Here is a 25135-nt window from a genome sequence, read left to right on the forward strand (position 1 = left end):
CTTTTAAGAGTGCTTGGCTGCTATACATTTCCACAACATAAGCTATCGTTTATGGCCAGGTCGCTTCTGAAGAAGAGCAATATATCTTCTTGGTTCTTTCGGTAAAGTCACGTAGAAGGGAAGTAATAAAATAATAAAAATAAAACATAATAAAACAATTCTCACGACGTTTCGGCCACAACGCAAGCAGCCGTCCTCAGGTGAAAACCAGGTCCGTCGAGGCGACAGAGTCTGAATGAAACAGCACACGAGCTTGGAGCATATATATAAGCTGGGCGCATTGACAAAGGAATTTGCATATCAAAAGGAATTTAGCATATTTATGGGAAATGCAGGAATGTGATTAGTACTGCATATGCATGTGCATTATGCAGGATTAACAGCATCAAAGGGAGCTGCAGTTACTGCTGCTGCTGCAGTTGCTGCTGCTGCAGTTTCTGCTGCTGCTGCAGTTGCTGCTGCTGCAGTTGCTGCTGCTACTGCAGTTGCTGCTGCTGCTGCACTTGCTGCTGCTGCTGCACTTGCTGCTGCTGCTGCAGTTGCTGCCTTATCCATTTTAATATAACACTATGTATTATTCTACCCACCCTAATGTGTATCACACTGCTATATGTTTACTATACAATTACGACACCATACATTACTCTTACATTAGGGTGGGTAGAATAATACATAGTGTTATATTAAAATGGATAAGGCAGCAACTGCAGCAGCAGCAAGTGCAGCAGCAGCAAGTGCAGCAGCAGCAGCAACTGCAGTAGCAGCAGCAACTGCAGCAGCAGCAACTGCAGCAGCAGCAGAAACTGCAGCAGCAGCAACTACAGCAGCAGCAGTAACTGCAGCTCCCTTTGATGCTGTTAATCCTGCATAATGCACATGCATATGCAGTACTAATCACATTCCTGCATTTCCCATAAATATGCTAAATTCCTTTTGATATGCAAATTCCTTTGTCAATGCGCCCAGCTTATATATATGCTCCAAGCTCGTGTGCTGTTTCATTCAGACTCTGTCGCCTCGACGGACCTGGTTTTCACCAGAGGACGGCTGCTTGCGTTGTGGCCGAAACGTCGTGAGAATTGTTTTATTATGTTTTATTTTTATTATTTTATTACTTCCCTTCTACGTGACTTTACCGAAAGAACCAAGAAGATTAATCCCTGCAGTCACGAAAGCTTTAAATCGAAAGAGCAATATAGTTGAGTGGACTTTTCCTGGTAAAATGAAAATAGTTGAGTTGAGTTTAGATTGTCTGTAGCTTTGCCCAAATACTTTTTTGGGGTGTCTTCTCCTTCCCAGAATAATGAACAATGGAACAGGAATCGTCAGAAGCGATTGCGATTTTTAATCAGTAATGCAATCCAATGCTCAACCGCAACTTGATCAATGCTTGATCACATAGACACACGTATTCAGAACGTTGTAGCTTGATCAGGTGGTTCCTGCCACAATTTGTGGATGGAAAATGGCCATTGATGTAATTTGCATCTGTTAATCCAACCACTGACGACCATTGCCTGCCATGAACATAACCTGTCATTCATTTGGTCATCGGATTCACATTTTGTCCTGTTGTTTCATCGCTACGGAAGCCATCCAACTCATCATTGCTCCTAGGAGTAGTTTAAACTTATTCAATATTTTGTGGTACCCCCCCCCCCACCCCCTGGGGATAGACATGGTTTAATCAATGCTCTGCGGCACTTATATTGACGATGTGCTCACTTATTTGGTTTGGTTGATTTTGCTACGCGCATTTCCCCCCCCCCCGCACCCACCTCTTTTCGCCTTTGATTTTGTTCCTCTTCGCTCGCCAACCCCTTCTTCCCGATATTATCCCCTACCGCCACCCCCCTAGTTCCTGCATCAGCGAGGCAGTGAGCCCCAACCTTCTTACACTTCCGAGAACCCAGGAGCCAATGAGTTCTGGCTCCGGTACACGAAATGTCATATCCCTCCCGCTCCCCTCCCTGCCCTTATTATGGTTTTGTGCCTTTTACCCGGGGGCTCTTGTCAGATATATAAAAAATAAATCTGTAGAATCTCGTCAGCAATAAGCCTCATTAAATTCTGCCGAATTTACTGATGGTATAGCCGCACGCCCACCACGAACACCATCGTGTAAGCCTGGCCTGTAACATCCGGCAACCCAGCAGAATTTACATAACCACTGTGCAATATGCACACACACACACAGTGGTGTAAATCAATGGGCATTGTACTGCAAGATAGCCACGACGATATTGTACAATGTTGCATTGTACGGCTTGAATTCTTTATTTTGTCATGACATTTTGTTACTGCGTGTTGTTTGGCATGATGTCCGATGTTTCGCTGAACGTGCTGAGAGCTTATTCGGGAAATGACGAACTGACCAATCCCTTTGCGCTGCCCAGGGGCATTGCACATTTTTGTCCTCACAAGAACACAACTTCCCACAATGCATTGTGTCCGCAACATTAAAATTTTACTTTCAATCTAAATTTGTTTATCTCGCGATACTTTTGATTATTGAAGGGTCTGTCTCGTACCCAATGGCTCATATTAAACAACGATTCAAATGGCTATTTATAAAACTGGTCATCAGAAAGCATGTTACATTTTAATTATCCCCAGACCCCGTGATATCAAGTGCAGTCTTTAACCCTTATTAACTCTATCTCTCTGGCAACTCCATTCATGTACTCGGGCCAATGGCCATTTCCTCAAATGCCGCACATTATAATAATGTAAAAAATCGTAACATGGCTCATTCAAATTGCTTCTCACAGTCGTTGAGTAATCACAGACGAGCAGGAAGGCAGCCAGATTGGTGAGCCGGCACTATCAGCAATTGCCCGAGCTCTGCAGTCCTCGACGTATATTTATTGAGATGTTTTCAGCCAATTAATGAGCGTTAAAGGCCGCATTGTTGTTGACCAGTGCGTTGAGTTCTTTGCACACTGGAGCGAGACGTCAGATCAATTGAGGATAGCATTCCAAACAGCATGCATCGCATCTCGACAACGTGTCGGGCGGCTGTGCGGCGCAAAGGCGAACACCCACTGCGGTCAGTTTAACACGTAGTAGTAGACTTTTGCGACCAATATGATCGATAATAGCGGTGCAGTGGTGTTTATTCACGCGGACAACTTATTTTTCTCCTGTGTCACTTTATTCGAAGCATCCCCCACGGATGCTCCTCACGTTCAACACCAAGTACTCCTCCCGCGAACTCTCCCTCTCTTGCTCCGCTAGCCTACTACTCCGAGCTCACTCTCCCTTGCTCCGCGAGCCTGTTTACTCCGCACTCTGCTAGCCTGTTCTCTGCTAGCCTCTTTTCTGTATACTCCGCTAGCTTCTCACCCCGCCGACCTCTCACTGAATATCCCGCTAGCCTATTCTCCGCTCGCCTATCACACTCACACTAAGGATTCCGCTCGCCTCTCCCCCACTAGCCTGTCACTACACCCACACCTACAACCTCGCCCGTGCCCCCAGCGGGGGTTCAGCCAACACCGCTGGGGAGGACGAGGTGTGGAGGGCGAGGTCCCGGACTTCTCTTGTATTGACTTCTTCACTTCTTCATCTCCAACCAACTCAACCCCCGTTGCTTCACACATACCCTTATATCCCCCTCCTCATTAAGTGTCCTCAGGTGGCCTTCGTTAAGCCGGCGTCCTTCCAGCGTCTCCTGCACGTGCTCCCCCCCCCCCCCTTATCGCTTCTATCTCTCGCCTTCTTGGTGCCTACTCCGTGTTTGCATTTGCAGACAGCCAATCACTGCCTCTTTCCCTAATAGCTGGCGTCTCTCTGTCTGCTGTCTCCCAGGCCTCACACGTGCACTTGCTCGTCCTGACCTGACCTCACTGTTTTGAAACCCTGCCACTACAGTGTTTTTTGGGTTAGATCGCGTCAATGTAAATGTGTCGTTAAACCGGCCACCGCCCGACACAGCCAATTAGTAAGGTTTCTCATGTAAACAAAACATGCCAAATCGTAACTAGTCCAGTACACCGCTGTGTTAGAGAGTAAAATACACAACATTTACAATCCGAGCACGACGTTTCACCTGTGATCACAATCAACATCATCAGTCAGACAGCTAGAGTTGTGGAGAAATCATGAGAGCTACTTACACTAACGTATCGTTTAGTGTGTCAGAGATGGCTAAAATTGTAACAAATGTCATGGTAAAATGCAGCCACTCACAATTGTGCATTAGCGCCGGAGGAGGATGTGAATAAGAATGATTATGACGGGATGGATAATTATTGAACATGACTGCATGTGCTGCGAAGTGAATAATGGCTTTTTGAATAATGGCGTGACTTTTACGAATGTATTAGCTGTTTAAGTCTAAATCACTGGATTCACATCTCTTTATTGGCAAGCGGAGGTTCAGGCTGAAGCACCATTAAATGTGAATGTGTATCCCTATAAACAGCTCAGTAATATACAGTATATATCTGTTAGATGGGTGATTTATGTTCAGCAAGGAACTACAAATTGCTTGTTAGGTTATGAGAGGCGCAGATATTACCACGGCTCCACAGTAATTGCTTTGCACCTGCGATACTCATCGGGTTTACAATGATCTTCATTAGCGCTGACCTTTTTTGCTAAAAAATATACGATACGTGTGTTTTTATCATCTCGGCATTGCATGTGGCAGTGTCTCCATGCGGCTGTTTGTTTGCTGTGTCTGCGCAAGGGACAGCGGAAGATGTCGCGGTTAGCTCACTGTGATTGCCGCTCACGGCCAACACCAGTGATGGTTATCTGCACCGGTCCTGGGCCTCCCCTAGGTCGACTAAGCCTCAAATGATTACCCAATGTGGTGTGTAAAAACATCGCCACTGGAGAGACAAAGGCGGCCCAGGCGTAGTTATGGCTACCCACCACCCTCGTGTTCTGTGCCGGCCTATACAGGAGCTCGCTAACAGCCAGAGGTGGGACAAAGTCATTGTTATGCAAGTCCAAGTCGAGTCTGAAGTCATCAAATTCATGACTCGAGTCTGACTCGAGTCCAAGTCACATGACTCGAGTCCACACCTCAGAGGTGGGACAAAGTCATTGTTATGCAAGTCCAAGTCGAGTCTGAAGTCATCAAATTCATGACTCGAGTCTGACTCGAGTCCAAGTCACATGACTCGAGTCCACACCTCAGAGGTGGGACAAAGTCATTGTTATGCAAGTCCAAGTCGAGTCTGAAGTCATCAAATTCATGACTCGAGTCTGACTCGAGTCCAAGTCACATGACTCGAGTCCACACCTCAGAGGTGGGACAAAGTCATTGTTATGCAAGTCCAAGTCGAGTCTGAAGTCATCAAATTCATGACTCGAGTCTGACTCGAGTCCAAGTCACATGACTCGAGTCCACACCTCAGAGGTGGGACAAAGTCATTGTTATGCAAGTCCAAGTCGAGTCTGAAGTCATCAAATTCATGACTCGAGTCTGACTCGAGTCCAAGTCACATGACTCGAGTCCACACCTCAGAGGTGGGACAAAGTCATTGTTATGCAAGTCCAAGTCGAGTCTGAAGTCATCAAATTCATGACTCGAGTCTGACTCGAGTCCAAGTCACATGACTCGAGTCCACACCTCAGAGGTGGGACAAAGTCATTGTTATGCAAGTCCAAGTCGAGTCTGAAGTCATCAAATTCATGACTCGAGTCTGACTCGAGTCCAAGTCACATGACTCGAGTCCACACCTCAGAGGTGGGACAAAGTCATTGTTATGCAAGTCCAAGTCGAGTCTGAAGTCATCAAATTCATGACTCGAGTCTGACTCGAGTCCAAGTCACATGACTCGAGTCCACACCTCAGAGGTGGGACAAAGTCATTGTTATGCAAGTCCAAGTCGAGTCTGAAGTCATCAAATTCATGACTCGAGTCTGACTCGAGTCCAAGTCACATGACTCGAGTCCACACCTCAGAGGTGGGACAAAGTCATTGTTATGCAAGTCCAAGTCGAGTCTGAAGTCATCAAATTCATGACTCGAGTCTGACTCGAGTCCAAGTCACATGACTCGAGTCCACACCTCAGAGGTGGGACAAAGTCATTGTTATGCAAGTCCAAGTCGAGTCTGAAGTCATCAAATTCATGACTCGAGTCTGACTCGAGTCCAAGTCACATGACTCGAGTCCACACCTCAGAGGTGGGACAAAGTCATTGTTATGCAAGTCCAAGTCGAGTCTGAAGTCATCAAATTCATGACTCGAGTCTGACTCGAGTCCAAGTCACATGACTCGAGTCCACACCTCAGAGGTGGGACAAAGTCATTGTTATGCAAGTCCAAGTCGAGTCTGAAGTCATCAAATTCATGACTCGAGTCTGACTCGAGTCCAAGTCACATGACTCGAGTCCACACCTCAGAGGTGGGACAAAGTCATTGTTATGCAAGTCCAAGTCGAGTCTGAAGTCATCAAATTCATGACTCGAGTCTGACTCGAGTCCAAGTCACATGACTCGAGTCCACACCTCAGAGGTGGGACAAAGTCATTGTTATGCAAGTCCAAGTCGAGTCTGAAGTCATCAAATTCATGACTCGAGTCTGACTCGAGTCCAAGTCACATGACTCGAGTCCACACCTCAGAGGTGGGACAAAGTCATTGTTATGCAAGTCCAAGTCGAGTCTGAAGTCATCAAATTCATGACTCGAGTCTGACTCGAGTCCAAGTCACATGACTCGAGTCCACACCTCAGAGGTGGGACAAAGTCATTGTTATGCAAGTCCAAGTCGAGTCTGAAGTCATCAAATTCATGACTCGAGTCTGACTCGAGTCCAAGTCACATGACTCGAGTCCACACCTCAGAGGTGGGACAAAGTCATTGTTATGCAAGTCTAAGTCGAGTCTGAAGTCATCAAATTCATGACTCGAGTCTGACTCGAGTCCAAGTCACATGACTCGAGTCCACACCTCAGAGGTGGAACAAAGTCATTGTTATGCAAGTCCAAGTCGAGTCTGAAGTCATCAAATTCATGACTCGAGTCTGACTCGAGTCCAAGTCACATGACTCGAGTCCACACCTCAGAGGTGGGACAAAGTCATTGTTATGCAAGTCCAAGTCGAGTCTGAAGTCATCAAATTCATGACTCGAGTCTGACTCGAGTCCAAGTCACATGACTCGAGTCCACACCTCAGAGGTGGGACAAAGTCATTGTTATGCAAGTCCAAGTCGAGTCTGAAGTCATCAAATTCATGACTCGAGTCTGACTCGAGTCCAAGTCACATGACTCGAGTCCACACCTCAGAGGTGGGACAAAGTCATTGTTATGCAAGTCCAAGTCGAGTCTGAAGTCATCAAATTCATGACTCGAGTCTGACTCGAGTCCAAGTCACATGACTCGAGTCCACACCTCAGAGGTGGGACAAAGTCATTGTTATGCAAGTCCAAGTCGAGTCTGAAGTCATCAAATTCATGACTCGAGTCTGACTCGAGTCCAAGTCACATGACTCGAGTCCACACCTCAGAGGTGGGACAAAGTCATTGTTATGCAAGTCCAAGTCGAGTCTGAAGTCATCAAATTCATGACTCGAGTCTGACTCGAGTCCAAGTCACATGACTCGAGTCCACACCTCAGAGGTGGGACAAAGTCATTGTTATGCAAGTCCAAGTCGAGTCTGAAGTCATCAAATTCATGACTCGAGTCTGACTCGAGTCCAAGTCACATGACTCGAGTCCACACCTCAGAGGTGGGACAAAGTCATTGTTATGCAAGTCCAAGTCGAGTCTGAAGTCATCAAATTCATGACTCGAGTCTGACTCGAGTCCAAGTCACATGACTCGAGTCCACACCTCAGAGGTGGGACAAAGTCATTGTTATGCAAGTCCAAGTCGAGTCTGAAGTCATCAAATTCATGACTCGAGTCTGACTCGAGTCCAAGTCACATGACTCGAGTCCACACCTCAGAGGTGGGACAAAGTCATTGTTATGCAAGTCCAAGTCGAGTCTGAAGTCATCAAATTCATGACTCGAGTCTGACTCGAGTCCAAGTCACATGACTCGAGTCCACACCTCAGAGGTGGGACAAAGTCATTGTTATGCAAGTCCAAGTCGAGTCTGAAGTCATCAAATTCATGACTCGAGTCTGACTCGAGTCCAAGTCACATGACTCGAGTCCACACCTCAGAGGTGGGACAAAGTCATTGTTATGCAAGTCCAAGTCGAGTCTGAAGTCATCAAATTCATGACTCGAGTCTGACTCGAGTCCAAGTCACATGACTCGAGTCCACACCTCAGAGGTGGGACAAAGTCATTGTTATGCAAGTCCAAGTCGAGTCTGAAGTCATCAAATTCATGACTCGAGTCTGACTCGAGTCCAAGTCACATGACTCGAGTCCACACCTCAGAGGTGGGACAAAGTCATTGTTATGCAAGTCTAAGTCGAGTCTGAAGTCATCAAATTCATGACTCGAGTCTGACTCGAGTCCAAGTCACATGACTCGAGTCCACACCTCAGAGGTGGAACAAAGTCATTGTTATGCAAGTCCAAGTCGAGTCTGAAGTCATCAAATTCATGACTCGAGTCTGACTCGAGTCCAAGTCACATGACTCGAGTCCACACCTCAGAGGTGGGACAAAGTCATTGTTATGCAAGTCCAAGTCGAGTCTGAAGTCATCAAATTCATGACTCGAGTCTGACTCGAGTCCAAGTCACATGACTCGAGTCCACACCTCAGAGGTGGGACAAAGTCATTGTTATGCAAGTCCAAGTCGAGTCTGAAGTCATCAAATTCATGACTCGAGTCTGACTCGAGTCCAAGTCACATGACTCGAGTCCACACCTCAGAGGTGGGACAAAGTCATTGTTATGCAAGTCCAAGTCGAGTCTGAAGTCATCAAATTCATGACTCGAGTCTGACTCGAGTCCAAGTCACATGACTCGAGTCCACACCTCAGAGGTGGGACAAAGTCATTGTTATGCAAGTCCAAGTCGAGTCTGAAGTCATCAAATTCATGACTCGAGTCTGACTCGAGTCCAAGTCACATGACTCGAGTCCACACCTCAGAGGTGGGACAAAGTCATTGTTATGCAAGTCCAAGTCGAGTCTGAAGTCATCAAATTCATGACTCGAGTCTGACTCGAGTCCAAGTCACATGACTCGAGTCCACACCTCAGAGGTGGGACAAAGTCATTGTTATGCAAGTCCAAGTCGAGTCTGAAGTCATCAAATTCATGACTCGAGTCTGACTCGAGTCCAAGTCACATGACTCGAGTCCACACCTCAGAGGTGGGACAAAGTCATTGTTATGCAAGTCCAAGTCGAGTCTGAAGTCATCAAATTCATGACTCGAGTCTGACTCGAGTCCAAGTCACATGACTCGAGTCCACACCTCAGAGGTGGGACAAAGTCATTGTTATGCAAGTCCAAGTCGAGTCTGAAGTCATCAAATTCATGACTCGAGTCTGACTCGAGTCCAAGTCACATGACTCGAGTCCACACCTCAGAGGTGGGACAAAGTCATTGTTATGCAAGTCCAAGTCGAGTCTGAAGTCATCAAATTCATGACTCGAGTCTGACTCGAGTCCAAGTCACATGACTCGAGTCCACACCTCAGAGGTGGGACAAAGTCATTGTTATGCAAGTCCAAGTCGAGTCTGAAGTCATCAAATTCATGACTCGAGTCTGACTCGAGTCCAAGTCACATGACTCGAGTCCACACCTCAGAGGTGGGACAAAGTCATTGTTATGCAAGTCCAAGTCGAGTCTGAAGTCATCAAATTCATGACTCGAGTCTGACTCGAGTCCAAGTCACATGACTCGAGTCCACACCTCAGAGGTGGGACAAAGTCATTGTTATGCAAGTCCAAGTCGAGTCTGAAGTCATCAAATTCATGACTCGAGTCTGACTCGAGTCCAAGTCACATGACTCGAGTCCACACCTCAGAGGTGGGACAAAGTCATTGTTATGCAAGTCCAAGTCGAGTCTGAAGTCATCAAATTCATGACTCGAGTCTGACTCGAGTCCAAGTCACATGACTCGAGTCCACACCTCAGAGGTGGGACAAAGTCATTGTTATGCAAGTCCAAGTCGAGTCTGAAGTCATCAAATTCATGACTCGAGTCTGACTCGAGTCCAAGTCACATGACTCGAGTCCACACCTCAGAGGTGGGACAAAGTCATTGTTATGCAAGTCCAAGTCGAGTCTGAAGTCATCAAATTCATGACTCGAGTCTGACTCGAGTCCAAGTCACATGACTCGAGTCCACACCTCAGAGGTGGGACAAAGTCATTGTTATGCAAGTCCAAGTCGAGTCTGAAGTCATCAAATTCATGACTCGAGTCTGACTCGAGTCCAAGTCACATGACTCGAGTCCACACCTCAGAGGTGGGACAAAGTCATTGTTATGCAAGTCCAAGTCGAGTCTGAAGTCATCAAATTCATGACTCGAGTCTGACTCGAGTCCAAGTCACATGACTCGAGTCCACACCTCAGAGGTGGGACAAAGTCATTGTTATGCAAGTCCAAGTCGAGTCTGAAGTCATCAAATTCATGACTCGAGTCTGACTCGAGTCCAAGTCACATGACTCGAGTCCACACCTCAGAGGTGGGACAAAGTCATTGTTATGCAAGTCCAAGTCGAGTCTGAAGTCATCAAATTCATGACTCGAGTCTGACTCGAGTCCAAGTCACATGACTCGAGTCCACACCTCAGAGGTGGAACAAAGTCATTGTTATGCAAGTCCAAGTCGAGTCTGAAGTCATCAAATTCATGACTCGAGTCTGACTCGAGTCCAAGTCACATGACTCGAGTCCACACCTCAGAGGTGGGACAAAGTCATTGTTATGCAAGTCCAAGTCGAGTCTGAAGTCATCAAATTCATGACTCGAGTCTGACTCGAGTCCAAGTCACATGACTCGAGTCCACACCTCTGCTAACAGCACTTGCCCCCGACAGTCTGAGGCTACACGGGAAATCTTTGTCTTTGGCGTCACCTCGCATGTTTGGGGTGGCTCCGTGTTTGAACGACGCGCTCATATATCCCCCCCACCTCCACCCCCCCCGCCCCCTTCTCGTTGACATCAGGAAAATAGTTGCAAGGCACCCTCCCACGAAACCTCATTATTGGAAGGCGATTGGAACTTGGTCACCAACCCCAATTCTGGATGGAATGCCCAGGCCCAGGGGGTTTCTGACCGCTTGTTAAGGGAGCAAGTGTCCATGTTTATGACACAATTTCACCCACTTCATCCCTGGAGGAGCCATTACACCCCCTCTGACAGTGATTATTCACATATATCCAAAGATCATAAAAAAAACGGTCTCCGAAATCGACTTGCCGTCGATCTCCAGGGACCTGCTGGAGGACGACCTCATCCTCCCTCGTATTCGTCATTTGTGGTTTTTTTTCGTCCGTTCATTTCGACGGCGCCAGCGGCCTCCGTCAGTGTCACCGCCGGTGGCCACAGCCCGCGGATTGCAGAAGGGCCCCGCGGTTGAGACGTCGGTCTCGTTGCTGAGAGCAGCGGCCAATGTTCGTCAGTGTGGTGAACCAGGTCAGAGCAGGTCTCTCCTACACTGGAGGCGCCATTGATTGTCGTTTATTATTGTCACGATTATGTAGATTGAAAGCTCATTTCTATGAAACTGCTTTTTAGCGTTTAGTTGTCCTTATCCCGCACCTTCACTTGTCCGAGTTCGATTCCAGCTCACGGCCAACACCAGTGGCGATTATCTGAACCTTGGCCTCCCCTAGGTCGACTCAGCCTCAAAAATAAATATCCGTTTATGTGGGTAAACATCGCCACTGGGGAGACAAAGGCAGTGGAACGTGGTGCTGGCCACTCACTCCCTCGTCTGTGGTGCCGGCCTTCATAGGTGCTCACTAACAGAACTTGCCCCAACAGTCTGTTAAGACTATACGGGGGATCGTTGTCTTTGTATGTGTTCCCGAACATTTTCCCATGGATAGTTTTGGTCTGGAAAGCTAATAGGCCGATGGATTAAAACCAAATTTCACCTTGTCGTCTCTGCGAGCGCATTTTCTTCGCACAGACAAACCCTCGTAATAAAGAGACGCTTTCATAGCGTGCTCACGTGTTTAAACTTAAATCACATCCCGACGGCCTTTCCGAACCACAGCATTCTTTCAGAAGCTCCGTAGCACTTAACCTTTGTCGACCAAATATATTTTTTTTCTTTCCCGTTTGACCAAAAAGAATAAAAGAAGGGTTTCTCTCTATGTAGTTAAAGGTGGCATTTTGAAACCTTCTAATTGGCGATTAGTCTTTCTCCTCCGCAGACAGTTTGAAGGGCACAATTCACAAGAGTGTATATGCGTGCTACTTCTTTACTCGCGCAAGTGCCATTTATATGCATTAAAGTTCTTTGCAAAATTGATGGGGTGTATAAAACAAACTGTCAACGTCCTTCCTATCGTGGAAGAAACGCCGTCGCGAGCACGTGAATGAGCTTCCAGTCAAAATAACGGAGCACGTGATGGATCCCAGCCAGCGAGTTTTAATCAGGGCTCCGTTCTTAAAGGTGAAGGTTGCAACTCTGTCACTGCCATCAGAAGTGTCTCCACTGGAGGCAGCTCAAGAAAGCCCCTCCGATTAGCACGGTTGGTTTTACGTACGGCGCGAAAGAAGGCCAACAAACATACGTACACGATCGGCTACGTACGGTGCGATATAAGTGCAACATACATACAAGGCATTTGGCCTTCTCTTTCAAACTGAGCCCAAACCCCCTGGAAGAGGAGGGTGTGCCCGCAAGATACTCCACCGCACACAGAATTATAATCTTTATTTAACTATAAAGCTCTTTGTCACAAATGTCCAGTAGGGGCAGGTCAGAAGGTCACAACAAACATCACAACGACCAACACGAGTGCAAAGTAATAGGAAAGGCAAGCAAGTCACTCACAATAAATCAATATAATTGAACTATGACTGACCGATTTTTATTTTTTACCAGGTAAACTACCTGGCCATACATGATAGCGCAACCAAGTGGCTTATCACGTGAATTTTTTTTATAGCAGCCAAATACTTTTAAACGCTTGATGTTGATTCTAAATGTGGAGGGAAAAACTGGAGGAGCCGGAGAAAAATCCAAGTGACCACGGGTAGAGAACACGCAAACTCCAAATATACTGCAGGTGACAGGGTCGGGATCGGGATCAAACCCACGACCTCCTGCATATCAGACGAGGTAGTTAACATATTGCCACCATGGCGCCCCAAATGAACATCAATAAAGTATATATGTACAATTTGCAAAAGTGTATACAATTCTACACGGCCTGTCATCAACGAATTTATAATGATTGGGTGGACAGAGGCGAGTTGGTTTGGGAGTGGTTTAAGAATCTTGCCCCATTGTTTTAGCTTCCACGATGGGAGATTGAACCGTTGGGCATTGCACCGGAGCCGCATCCAGAAAAGACGGGAATAATCCTCACGAAAATGAGTCGGTTGATTCTCTCTGATGGTAAATAGAACATTGGTAGTTGGAAAGATTAAAAATTTACTCGTTGAAAATGTGATTTTGAACACAGTATCGTGAAGCGAATGAACAGAAATGCAATACACCACTGCAGCTCTACAGGCATTAATATTAATGTTAATGCCCACAGAAGTTAGATCACCGGCAAATGTGATTCTTTATTGTGTATGATAATTTTCACATTCATGACCGAGGGAAATGTGCGCGTCAGTGTGTGTGTGTGTGAAATGCATTTTCTGGATTGATGGATGAGGCTTGAGTCACTGCAATTTTATTCCTTGTTCCTCAAGTACAAGATGCAGCATTTTTCACAATTTTTGAAGCATTTTTTTCTTGGTAACGATTCAAATATGTCTGGTGGGTGGGGTGGGGTAGAGAGAAAAACCCGCGTAAGAAGCTTTTAGACATCTTATCTTGAAAGCAAATAACAGTTGTGTCGGCGTGATAATACGTTAAGATTTTCAATGTGACAATCCTTTCAGGAAACAGGACAGCTTTATTAAAAAGTGGGATGGGGAAATGGATGCATTGTGTTGTGCAATATATCGCACTTTCCCATCCCCAAAACCATTCTCTTCTTAGATGAGCCATCCAATAGTCCACCTTAAGTGTACGCAATTATTGGTGTAGCATTAACATATCAAAACGTGCAATTGTTCACGTGCAAAAAAATATACACATTTCACCAGCTTGATTTAATTGCATTGATGTCGTTAAGGCAGACATTTCAAGGTACCAATTACACGTTACTATGGGCGCTTTGTTTATGTTGAAGAGACGTCGCGTACACGCTTGAGGAACGATCCACAAAAAACGTGCGGGAATCGCAAGGCCATGGCTCACACGTAGCTCTGCAAATAACACATCCATAAATCAAACGTCGATTAATGGATTGAATAGTAATGGATTTTATATACACACATAAAACGGTTGAATTGGCAGTCGTTTAAAAATGTGTGTGCAGCTCAAGCAATTGCGGGACTGCCCCATTACCACGTGACATCCGGCATCTTCAAGTGCTCACAGAGTAAGACCCTGTCCCTTGACAAACACGCGACCGCTCTTGCAAAATGATCACCGATTAAAATTGTCATCGCTGTTATTATTTTTTGCGTGGCAACGTGCATTGGCAGCGGTGCACAAGCACACGCGACGTAAGCTCCAAATGCATTCGTCAATTGCAAAGTGGCCCTAAAAGTAAACCAAAAGGAGGAAAACGTACCTAATGAGTTGACGGCACATCATCATAGCAGAAAGACTATTTCCTGCTACGAAGCCGCGCCATTGCCAAAAACGTCACCTATTATAAGTGTAATGACAGGCTGACACCTGCCGGCCTGTAAGGATAATTACGGTTATGGCTGCGTTAAATAATTCCGTATTATGAAGGGGCGTATCTGGGGTAAGGTTCAAGGGCAGAGTCAGTCGAGAAGCTCCGGGAACCATCCCGAAGGTTCTGGAAAGGGGGCGTGGCCAGAGGGGGAGCTTGGCCGTGCCAGGCAGATATAAGGAGCACCGGCACCTCTGGTTCGGGGCTGTTAGCGTGGGGTCTGGGTCCTGGTTGCGTCGCTGCTCGTCGTCAACGCTTCGTCTTCGACCACGTGGCTGTTCTTCTGCAAGAGCAGCTCCGACGCCGCAGCTGCGCTCGTCGACCAGCCAGCGTAGCGCAAGTCGGAGATGGGCTGCGTGCTTGGACAGCCTTGGGTGTAGCCGCGTTACGAAGTGTATCGCTCTGTGTGCTCTTAATGAATAAGAAGCCTTCTACTTAGACGTGTGTCGGAAGTCGCTCACTACATGAGAATAGAACAAAATTACACTTTTGTTTGGCAGCGATCGAATAGAAAACCACCGTAGGCCCTTGTATATTCCTTCTAGATTTCAAGCTTTAGTGACTGCAAGTATTCATATTCTTAGGTTTTTTCGGGTAAAGTCACGTAGGTAAAAAAATTAAATTAATAAAAGTAAAATAAAATAAAAATCGCGACGTTTCGGAGGCAACACAAGCGTCCGTCTTCAGGTGTATATTGTTAGATTATGCTCTTTAGTGTGCCTAGGTGTGGACAGACAATCCGAAGCTTAACGGGGAATCGCCTGAGAGCGGACGGTGCCCTCTGCACCGTAAAAGTCGCACGCAGAGGGTCTGGGGGTGGCGCGCGTCTCTGCTCTTGTGCCGACCGAGCTCCGTAAGGATGCGTGTAAGCAGCGCAGTCGGTCAGACGCCCCCGTCTTTTTCTGCGGGCGCATCCTCGCGAGTCAAAAGTCTCACGACGACGAAACGCCGGAGACACCACCGCGGCGCTCATGCCAAGGGGCTGCGTTGTGCTCTGAGGCCATCACGTGAAGCGTCGAGTTGCTCCGCTGGCGAGGGGGTCATTGGACGGACGAACGTGCTGTGTCGGGTTGCCTGACCGAGACGACTGGCAAGATTGCTCCTGGCACCCCACTTGTTGTTGTGAGCATCGCTCCTCCGCCCTCCGTTGCGACTGCCCGCCTCCAACTGCCCAGTTGCGTCCTTCACGTGCTTCCTCCCCAAGTGTCACGGGCACACGCACAATTACAGAAACCTCTGATACACTATTCAATCATGGTGGTATCGGCGTGATGTCAGTGCCATGCTAGGTGGACGTTTAAAGCAATGGTTAGCAGCCAAATCCTATGAATCCTTTTATACTAAGCTGCTGTGTATCAATGCTATGGCATATCTTTATAAATGGCATGCAATTACCACTGTTATAGATAATGACAATGAATGTGTTCCTTTCTTGTACAATTACTGGCGTAAGGATTTTTTTTTTGCTGAACTGAGAGCATGGAGATTAATTAATGTGCAAATGAAACAAAAGGAACAATACAATTGTATTATCCAAAAACAAAAAAATCGTCCTTGGCTAAATGCTCTCTCTTTCTCTCTTAGGAGGGTCCTGAATGGCAATATGATTTTAAAAAATGTGTGGAGTTATTGTTAAACAGAAATTCGTCAATTCACTGCTGCTGGACGAATGCCTTGCTAAGCCCTCGCAAATGATGTTGTTCACGTTAATAGGATACGCCTGTGTGTTATGTAGCCCTAGGCAGGTGGCTCAGAAGGTTGCGAGTTCAAACCACGGCTGGGGATATAGACTCGACCCATCATTCCTCGGGGTGGGTCGATAAAATTAGGACCACATTGTGGGGGAAATTGGCATTGTTTTATCACATGGATGCACCTGCCCTTTCCGCCTTAGGAACGAGGAGTTTCCATCACTGGCTCGGGCCTATTTGAGCAGGAGATCCCGTTGGTTGGAAACTGCGTAAGGTCACGACGACACGACTGCTTTTGAAGTCCTCCCGTGACTGACCCAATGTGGTCTTCGAGTATGGAGTGTGGCTCATTATTTCCCTTGTCGAGGTTAATCGTGAAGCAGCCTCTGGCACAATGCTCGCACGCGACCCTGCACGCACGCACGTGTGTGTGTGCACATTGGAGGTGTGCGTGGGGAGCGGTAGTGTCGTGGATCGCACACTGCGCTAAAGAACCCGGTCAACCTGAGTTCGAATCCCACTCACGACCAATAACAATGGCAAATATTTTGAATGATTCATCGGCCTCGGCCCGCTCCCCCCAGGTCAACGAGTACCCGGCGCGGTGTGTAAACATCAGTAATGGGGATACAAAGGTGGACGGGTGTGGTCTTGGGTACGCACCAGCCCCTCGTGTGCCATATTTGCTCTTTATAAGTGCTCGCTAAAAGCACTTGCACCTACAGGCTGCTAAAGACTATATGGGGGGGGGGGGGGGTGGGGTGATCTTTGTCTTTGTGCGGAATTGAAGGCGCATCATTTTGTGACGTCTTGCCAGGGTGAGACCGGAGCCAGAGAAATCACGGCTCGCAATCGACGAGGGCAACGCGTTTGAATGCACCAATGCAGGTGCCGTTAACGCGACGAGATTTGACCACGAATGGATTTGCGTGTGGCCGAGGTGTTTCGGACCTGCTGAAAATTCAAATCGGGCTTAGGACAGAACGTGTCAGCTTAGGGGAACCTAATTGGCCAGTTTGATGTATTCAAACGCTCTTTCATTCAGTCGACCCCTTGTCCCTACAATTGCTTGAGCGAATGTGTGTTGTGGCATGTATACATGCATGTCGAACTTTTTTCGTTCGGGGTCAAGCATACGTAGCCAACCATGCTAATCGGAGGTGCGGGGGAAGGACATCAACCTAAACGTGAAAAACAGCTCGAAGAAATTAGTTTTAAACCTGGATGATGATTTAAAAGTGCACAGCTCCAGTGGCTTCCTCATATCGGAAGGAAGAGCGTTCCAGACGGCCGCAGAAGCGCATCTGAAAGCGAGCGATGCGGTAACCATCTTCCATCGATGACGAGCACGAATGAATGCCTTCTTCCCACTTGCCTTTTGATGGGTGGGTTCCGCATGAGCCTGTGGAGGCAAGGCCTGGCGGATAGCGCCAAGGTGTGCCGCTCGACAGTAGCGGCGCTAGGCAATATGTGCAAGGGTTCTTCATTGCAAGGCCCGAGGCCCACTGATGGCCCCTGGTGGCATTTAATAACAATTAAATCCTCGATTTTACAAAGCGCCTTTCATCTTGACTTATCTCAAAGCGCTGTGCGTAAAGAAATATAAAACTGTACTCACAAGTATAGATACAATCCAAGCGAAATATAAAACTGATAACAATATCAATGGCTACTCTCGAAATTCCAATAAAATGAAGAACTTTGATGAAAACGATTGATAATAATAATTAAAGAGTGATCCAATCAGACAAAAATTAGTTTTCAAATCTTTAGCTACAGCGAAAGCCTGCAGTTTTAAGACGTGATTGAAAAAAGTGAAACAGACTCAGAATCCATAATGGACCCAGAGGAAGGGGATTCCATAATCGCGGAGCCTGGCTACAGATGGCCCCGTCTCCCATAGAACACCACCACCACCACCGTCGTGTCTTTTGAATGACGAGTGAACCAGAATCAGCTGATCTAAGTATTGTCAGTGGTGCGGCCCCTGCCCCCCCCCCTCGCAATACACAAATTGTGAAAACAGCCCCCCATCATCATTACCATCGTGCTGCTGTCAAACCCCCAATGGTTTGAAATGGTGTGTTGTCACATTCACACGCTGCATTACACAAACCTAGCAAACGAGAAGAGTTCCCAATTAACTCGAGGTGGGGCAGAGTTCACAAAACAAAACAAAAAACTAGAAATACCATCAAGTGCCATCTCAAATCCGAATAAATAAAAATCCTATTAAATAAAAAGAGGCAATGTATGCAACAACAACAAAAAGCCATTTGATCGCTCCATCTTTCATCTTCCCTGCGTCTCTCATCTCGGTGCATCGCTTTTGTTTGTCTGCCTTTCCCTTACCTCATTGCATCTCTGCCTCTTTTGTCATCTCACTAGAATTTTATGAGTTTAAAAAAAGATGGCTCTCAAAATATACATAAATATACATACTTAGGGCCCAGAAAAGGGGCCAGCACTGGTCGGGTGTATACATACAATATATATACAATCTAAACTGATTTATATTTATGGAGTGCCTTCATCCAAGGCGCTTAACATAGCTTAGCTGCTGTGGTGGATTGCGGGTAATTCAGCGTATATATTTAATTTAAACGCAGAGAGAGAGAGAAGATTTCACCACTTAAGAAATGCTACCACCACTGAGTTCATCGGCCTCCCGGCCTTCGTTTGCCGCTGGAACACGTGGGGGAGGAAGAGCCATAGCTGAGAGCCTGAAGGCATTGCTGTGCAAGCCCTGCAATCGCCTTGCTTGCAGCACTGCTGGCAGAAGGATCTCCACGTGAGAGCCCCTCTCTGTGATGGGTATTTTCACGATAAAGCACCGGTTCATCCGTCCCGCGAAAGAAATGTCGCGTTTAAAATATTTTTATGATTTTGATTGTTATTATTTTGGTCTTATCTCCCTTGTCGGCGATAAATCTTGGCAGAGGTGGCAGCTACCAGGATCTAACCCTGAAGACCAAAGCGTTTTATATATATATTTTTTTATCCTGGTAAAACAGACCTGTTGCCTGTTTGTAATTTCATTAATATTTAATTACCCAAAGTCCAATTAGAAGGTGAATACATGTACACATAATAAACGTTCACTGTTGCTACTGCACTGAGCAGGTACCCATGATACTAGTGGAAGGCATTAGCTTACAGGACCGGGGAATATGGGAGCCGTTTGTTGACACTACTGCCTATGTTTCTGTGGTGGTGCCGCAGTGACGACATCTTCACTACCTCGCCTGGTATGCAGGAGGCTGTGGGTTCGATCCCGATCCTGACGTCTCAATATTTGGAGTTTGAATATCTCTCTCCCCATTGTCGCGTGGATTTGTCTCCAGATCCACCAGCTTTTCCCCTCCACATTTAGAATCAACGTGCGTTTAGAGTATTTGGCTGCTGTTAATTTCCACATGATGACAAGACACTTTGTTGACCTATTATTTGTGGCCAATTGGCTTCTGAAAAAAGTGCTATATAGCTCGTTGGGCCTCACGTGGTAAGATAGAAAACCAAAAAACTGATTATAGTTTAGTACGGCTCTACGCTGTCGCTTCGGTAAGCGCCGCGTGTTGTTGGGTATGACGTCCAACTTTCCGCAGCGGAATAGCGATCAGGAACGGCCAATACTTACTCGTATCAGGAAACTCATGAAGAAGCCCCCCACCCAAATATATATAAAGCAAAACGCCCGACGTTATACCAAATCGCGTACGGTACACCCCCAAAAAACATCTCAGATAGAAATTTAGCTCACCGGCTGCACTCTGTCGACGAGTCTCGGAAAATCAAAACCAGTCCAGGCTTTGCCTGCTTTGTCTAATGCGCTCGTGAGAAATGTTGGTATTGGTAGTGGTCCCTGTGTTCACAGATGCAGATGTTGTTTTGTTTTATGCGGTGATGCGAGCCATGGTCGCCTCACTCTTTTAATGTCATTTTAGTGCAGAAAATGAGTTTTTGATGCATTTGTGTAATAGTTGATTGCTCTTCATCTCTTACGCGTGGGTTTTCAATATAACGTCAATGTTACACCACCCGGTGACGATTACTGAGATAAGCCTCTTCGCTGAACCGGCACGGTGAAGATTAACAAACGCGCGGATAAAAAGCAACAACAAACGTCTGGTTTGTTTTCCCTCTGCCAAACATCCAAACACTGAACCGAGAGTGGAATTGTCTTCTGCGTCGTTTTAAAAAGAATGTGCACTCAAATTGCCTAAAATTCCAGCTCTTGAGAGAATCAAAACATTGGATCGAACTTGTTCTTCGACGAACATCTCTCTCTCACAGTGCTGCCATCTCCTGCGTGGTAGCTCTGCAATATCCGCTTCCACGGGCCGTTCTCAAAGACAAAAATAAAAAAAATATTTAACAAAAATATTTTACCAGGTAAGGCCCACTGAGCTTTCTAGCTATTTTTCAGCAGCAACCTGGCTATCATAATGATAGTTCAACGAAGTGACTTGTGGCGTTGAAATGTATAGCAGTAGCCAAATACTTTAAACACACGTTTCTGAATGTGGAGGGGAAAAAACCGGAGGGGAGAAAAATTCACGCGACCACAGGCAGAGAGAGAGAGAGATACATGCAAACTTCAAATATACAGCAGGCTTCAGGGTCGGGATCGAACCCACGACCTCCTGCGTACCAGGCGAGGTAGTTAACATCTCGCCACTGTGGCGGCCTCGGTTGTTGAACAACAAACGGCTATTCCACCGCTGTCTGAGACAATCGGATGGCCGCTCCGTCTCGTGACGTGATCATTAAAAAAGAATACATATATATGTATATTTGCAAATCTTCCCCTTCCCCTATGGTTTGTGTACGTAAGCCCGAGCTTAAGCCGGTATGTTAATCAGAAATTCATTGGCAGTGGGAAGCATTCGACACTTAGGCCCATCATTTCCTCTCGCCCTTTGACAGGCAATTATTTTCTCCTAACCTCGGAGTGTCTCCCTGCTTGTAAAGGGCCTTCTCAGTGTCACACGTGCGCCAATCACCATTACATATTCTTGAGCCTAATAGGTTCATAACCTTGTTGCCCTAATTAAGGGCGATTTGCATATGCAAATAATCTTGTGAAATGTTAGCAGGCCCTTTCTGTCTTCCTCTCTCTCTCTCTCTCTTTTACATGGGCCTGGTGAGAAACACGATGCCAAATCCCTGTCAAAACCACTACCCATTAGGCCTGCGATACCGGAACATTTATTAAGAGAGTTGTAAAAATGCTAATGTGAGCGTGTAATGGAATCATTGCTTCTAATGAGTCATTACGTTAATCTCATCAAATGCAACCTTCAGAATGAAGCTATCACCCACCTTTCTCCCAGTGTTACCTCGCAATTCTGGTATCATCTCGGCGTACGCTTTTCTGCACGATACCTATTCGTGAGAATCAGGATCGTTTACAGCCTTGGTCAATCCACTGCTGGATAGAAGAATCTCCCTCCACTTCGCCCCCCCACCCCCTACAAAGACAAAGATCCCCAGTATAGTCTTAACAGACTTATTAAGCAAGTGCTGTTAGCGAGCACCAATGAAGGCCAGTACAGCACACGAGGGGGTGGGTGGCCAGCATCACACTCGGCCGTATTTGTCTCCCTAGTGGCGGTGTTTACACGTCACACTAGGTACCCATTTGAGGCTGAGTCGACCTAGCGGAGGCCCACGACCATTTCAGATAATCGGCACTGGTGTTGACCGTGAGCGGGAATTGAACCCGTGTCGCCGGGCTCGTCGCGCAGCGTGCTAACCGCTGCACTACCGCTCCCCCTCCACACTCCCCCCCCCCCCCCCCACAGACCGGTTTTTTTTACCATACTTCACCATGTTGGTCAGTGCAGCTTGGTGAAGTTAGGGGAGGCTGGGGCAGTGGGGGGAGCTGTATGTGTGTATGTATGTTGAACTTTTTTCGCACCGTACGTATCCAACCGCGCTCATGAGAGGTGCGCTATCGGTAGTGGTGCCGGGCCATCGGTGGATATAAGCGGAGATTTTGGAGAGCGGGGAGCTATTTCAATGTACAGTATAGACAAGAAATATTGATACCTCGAGATGAGAGAGGATAGATGGAGACAAGACAAAGCTGAAATAGATAAATTCACCTTTTTAAAGTTATTTCCCTCGTTACGTTTTGTTTTAATGATCTGACTTCGAGCTGATAGTCAATGGGCAGCATGGGGCTCTAAACTGTTGCCTTTGTTTATCTGATGCCAAAGACCACCACAGCCGGGAATCGAACCGCCGTGGCTGCATTAAAAATGCAGCACGCAACCCCACTCTGCACCACTGCTGTCCCAAAGTTTTATTTACATTTCATGAGATTTATATTTGATTTATGGTTGGAGAAATAGAGCATTTAGATCAACAACCCCAGCAGTTGTGGAGTCATAAACACGTTCCCTTCCGTGTCTATGACTTTGCAACAATGCGAACGATAATGAAGGATTGGATGTGATGTAATATTTTGTTATGTCTGTGGGAGTTGTGAAGCAACTGTAATGGGTCCACAGTCTACTATATTAGAGTATGGTCCGCAGAAGCAGATATCATAGAAGTAGTTCGGAAATGTCTTTCTGTTGCCTCTTATACACTTAATTAATTACATGACAGTGAAAATTTTGATTTTAAAGTCTAAGAGCTGGAACGTAGCTTAGACGGTCAGATGTTCTTGACGTCATGAGAGGGGGACTCTCCGGGTGATCCTGAACGTCACGTGACCATGTCTTTAAAGTTGTTGTTTATTTACCTCATAAACAAACCTTCAAACTCAAGTTGAACAGCCCAGCAAGCAAATCACTGGAACATATCTACAAAAGAAAGAGCTGTACGTTATTTTGGTCACGCATTAATTTTATCAGAAACATCCATTCTTGACAGCTAAAGACGGACTCTCCGATTATTTAAGAAATCGATTCCCTTGCCGATTATCGGTTTTTCTAACTCGACTAATTGGTTAATGCCTCTATTTCTATTTGTGACGTTGGGCTGACGTCGCGGTTGAGGTCCGGAAAATACCGCCCACCCCCCAACCGCTCTCAGTGTTGTTGTGGGGGAGATGGGGCAGCGTTCAGTATCATTGGTCACGCCAGGCCAGGCCATGCCACGCCGGGCCACACCAAACCACGTCAGGCCACACCACGCTAGGCCAGGTCAGGCCACACCAAGCCACGCTAGGCCACACCAAACCACGCCAAGCCATACCAAGCCACGCTAGGCCAGGCCAGGCCAGGCCACACCAAGCCACGCTAGGCCACACAAAGCCACGTTAGGCCACACCAAACCACGCAGGCCATACCACGCCAGGCCAGGCCACACCAAGCCACGCTAGGCCACACAAAGTCACGTCTGGCCACACCAAACCACGCAGGCCACACCACGCCAGGCCAGGCCACACCAAGCCACGCTAGGCCACACAAAGCCACGTTAGGCCACACCAAGCCACGCTAGGCCACACAAAGCCACGTCAGGCCACACCAAACCACGCTAGGCCAGGCCAGCTCAGGCCACACCAAACCACGTCAGACCACACCACACCAGGCCAGGCCACACAAAGCCACGTCAGGCCACACCAAACCACGCCAGGCCACACCACGCCACGCCATACCAGGCATGGTCTGCGGCGGGAGGGGGGGGGTCCCGCCTTCGAGGAGTCACTAGTTGTGTCAGAGCCGCCGCCAATCGTAAACGATCCATAATAGAGGGTTTTTTTTGGGAACGATCACATCAAATATAATGCGTGGGTAAACCCGCCACCATCCGACACAGCCAATTGGTAAGGTTTGTCAAGTGAACAAAACGTGCCAATTCGTTACTTGTACAGCACACCGGTGTGTTGGAGCGCAAAACGCACAACGTCTACAATTTCTAGTAAAACAAATAATAGAAGAGTCGTGAGTAATTGATTATTACAATAATGTCGCTTGACCCAATGGGCTCATAATTGAGCGGCCGCTTGGGACACGGCTAGCCTCGGGATGAAAGTCCGCGTTACCTCGGCTGTTCCTTTCCTTTCTTCTTCCTCCTTCCCTCTTTGACAAACAACGGCGCGCCTCCTGCCGAGAGACAGACGCTCATTGCTCCCGGACGCGTTGGGCACCAACACGGCACGCACCCCCACCGCGCCCTCGTCCTCTCGCGGTGCCTCAGCCTCCTCCTCGCTTGCCTCGCTCGGTAGATCTCTCTCCCTCGCTGATCGCCGACCCCGCGTCTTTGTTGCGTCCTTCAAACGCCGTCCGGAGGCGGTAGCTGTGGGGTGGGGGGGGGGTGCGCACAGTGCGCCGCGCATCGCCAGGTGTCACTTTGGTGGGGGGCTGGGGGGGTGCATGTGCGTCGTGCCGTTTCTGCATCGTGAAAACAACAACAACAACACCAACAAAACACCGCAAAGGCAAAGATGCGGACGTATGGTCGGCTACATACGGTGCGAAAGAGCTCAACGCACATGGCACTTAGCAGACGGTCGAGGCGAGTGACGTTAGGGAGTAGTACCTGTGAAGGTTGGCGCGGCGCACCGGGGGGGAGGGGTGGCCAGCAACACGACCGGCCGCCTTTGTCTCCCTAGGTGGCGATCTTTCTACACATTGTACCAGGTATTCTTTTGAGGCTGAGTAGACCTAGGGGAGACACAGGACCCGGTTCAGATAATTAGTCACTGGTGTTAGTTG

This window comes from Lethenteron reissneri, chromosome 4 (genome assembly GCF_015708825.2).
Source record: "Lethenteron reissneri isolate LAM-NWPU_2019-01 chromosome 4, ASM1570882v1, whole genome shotgun sequence".
NCBI classification, from domain to species: Eukaryota; Metazoa; Chordata; class Hyperoartia; order Petromyzontiformes; family Petromyzontidae; genus Lethenteron; species Lethenteron reissneri.